The following is a 3,141-nucleotide window of genomic DNA, read 5'->3' on the forward strand; positions in this document are numbered from 1 at the left end:
AGAAATGTATTTTGAATTACGTGAAACAGAAAATCATTTTAAATAATTTATTTTGACGTAGATACATATAATTTTCGATGGACGTGCGAAATTTTGTATGTCGTCAAGTAATTTAATGTGTATTTTCTTATCTTAATTAAATATTTTAATATTTAATTATGAGTTTAAATGTATTTATTACGAAAAGTGAATGAATGTTTATATATATTCATGGTTTTTTCTAGTATAATAAATAAAATGCTGAAAAGATTTTAAATAAATAATTATTCTTGATTTTTCTAAAGTTTGGTTTTTTCTTTAATTAAATAAATTAATTAACATTTCTAAACCGATCTATGTGTAAAACGCTGTTTAAACTATAGTGTTATTATGTGTCGGCGTTAAGTAAAGGAAAATTTAAGTATTAAACCGGTCGTTGCCACTTTTAATTCACTCCAAAATTAAAGAAAAACATTACAAATACATTCGAGACTTTTGAATATTAACAATATTTAGTATAAAATAATAGTTTCGACACTTATCACGTTGTGTAAACGTCAATTGACGACACGGAATAACATCGTGGGTCGTGTTACACACACGAATGGGGATAGATGATGCGGGGATGATGGAAATTCGGACAGGCCACCGGAAACGACCAGAAATATCCCGATGTAACGAGGTTAAATACGTAATTTCCGGAGATCGAATTGACTTCTGAACCTTCGTCTAGTCACAAGTTAACTTTTTTGGCTTCGATACAACTCTTAATTAATTCTCTACTATTACATCAGATAGAAACACTTAAGAAGGAATATCTAGTTTTAAAACAATTAAAACTTAAAAGAAACCGGCTTTGTGCGTAATTTTTTTTTTTTAAACTTTCAAGCTGAATAAATTGTAAAATATTATTAAATTGTTTAGAGAAGAATATATGCGATTTCTTTCTGTATACAGAGGTTGATTGCCACGTGTGTTAAAGCAATCTACAGGATAACCGACCACCTATTTCAGTGTAGATACTCGACTACCCGCAGGTCTGAATGAATAGAGTTCGACAAGGTTTAATCAAGAATGCTTCTCTTTTAAAATGTTATACACGTGGTTTGCTCTTATATTTTCTGATGAGAATCAGTGATAAGAGAAGGGGGTAAAAATAAGTTTACAAGAGATCATCATTAGATGAATTAGTTCAAGCATCAAGCTACATCATGTGACTTTTTCCTCCCATTTGTTTTGAATATGTGCAGGTATTATGAACAGATTCCTCTATAAGAATTGAATATATTATTGAAACATAAACAACAGAACACACAAAAAAAATACCGTAATTTAACGTTATCGTGTGTTTTTGAATAATATCATTAATTTCATAAGAACATTGTGGCTATTCTCCGTTAAAAAATAAGTCCAAGTATTTAAAAATTAACTACTAAACAAACCTATCATAATTAGGCTTTAAATGCATTAAAATCAACCTTAATATATTTAACTAGAATTAAAAACCATTTTTATAGATTGTGGGTTGTAAAAATTATTTTAAGTTATAATTATATTTAATAATTATAATATATTTAAATANATTTCGACAAAAACTTCTCCTTTCTTTTTTTTTTAAACAACTTTGTAATTTATAAAAAAAAAAGCTTTCCTGGCAATATTTTAGAACAAATTTTCTCACAGTATTTTAAAATAGAACAATTAAATGATGTGCAAGGTCAATATCCTCCATCGTTTTTAATTCTCTGTGAAGACGTTAATGTCAAAACTAACCAAAGAAATCCCAAAAGGATTCAAAAATCGGAAACCTTAGGTAAATAGAGTATATTTTAAAATAAAACAATGACAACTAATAAGCTTTGAATGACATAAAAGTAAAGAAATGGCAGGATGTCTGAAATGATTTTTCATATTTTTGAGAATTACGTAAACCAAAGAAAATTTTTCAAGTTTGTGTTTTATCTATAAGATTTTACATCTATAAAAATAAGTCTTTAAATAAAAATTGATAAAAATATTTTTTAAAAGTTTTATATTTATAGAAAGTCTGGAAAATTATTTATTTAAAACTTTATAATGTTTTGCACGTTGTTATTAAAATAAAATAATTATTCTCTGTTATTTAACCATTTCATTTATTTCTATTCAATTTTATTCAAAGTTTTCTCAGTTTGTGAGACTTGTTAGGTAACATTTTTTTATAGTAACATAAATACTTTCAAATGCTAAGTGAAGTTTTTTGTACACTTTAGTATAACTATTTCTTATATTTATGTGAATTTTGATGTGTAAAATCAACAAAATTTATTATTTGCGCAATGAATTACTGTGATTTCTTAAATCCAATTTTATTTATACAACTTGTTCATCTGTAAAACACAATTTTATAGCTGAATAAATAATACAAACTGAGAAAACGTTGATTAAAACTGAATAGAAAGGGAAAGAAATGGTTAACATTGATTTTTTTCTGTACTCTAATAAAGTTATTTTTTATTTTCTAAATGAAATTTGATGTGCAAAAGCAATAAAATTTATTATCCTTGTAATGAATTCCATTGTGTTTGCACACGAAATATGATTTTAAATTTTATGTAGATATATTATTATTAAGAATTAATTTTAAGACATTAAATCATGAAAGAAATTTATGTATCATCATAAGAAGAAAGCTTCTCTTTTGTTTTAGTTTTTGTCATAACTCTACTTCTAGAAAAACAATAAAATTTTGTATCCTTGTAATGAATTCCATTGTGTTTGCACACGAAATATGATTTTAAATTTTATGTAGATATATTATTATTAAGAATTAATTTTAAGACATTAAATCATGAAAGAAATTTATGTATCATCATAAGAAGAAAGCTTCTCTTTTGTTTTAGTTTTTGTCATAACTCTACTTCTAGAAAAACAATAAAATTTTGTATAGTTAAATTATAAGAACAAAATTATTAAAGTATTTTTTATAAAATAAAATTAATTAAAAATAAATTTATATAACTTTGAGACATTAAAGCAGTTATTACATTTATGTAATCATCGCAATAAAAAATAAAAGCAAAATTTAAAATATTTTTTACATACATTATATAATATAAACATGTAATAAATTTATTGTATTCTTTAAATAATGCAAATTTAATAATTTACTAAGGAAAAACA

This window comes from Centruroides sculpturatus, unplaced genomic scaffold (assembly GCF_000671375.1).
Source record: "Centruroides sculpturatus isolate CEXI.00-Female unplaced genomic scaffold, Cexi_2.0 scaffold234, whole genome shotgun sequence".
In the NCBI taxonomy this organism is placed as follows: Eukaryota; Metazoa; Arthropoda; class Arachnida; order Scorpiones; family Buthidae; genus Centruroides; species Centruroides sculpturatus.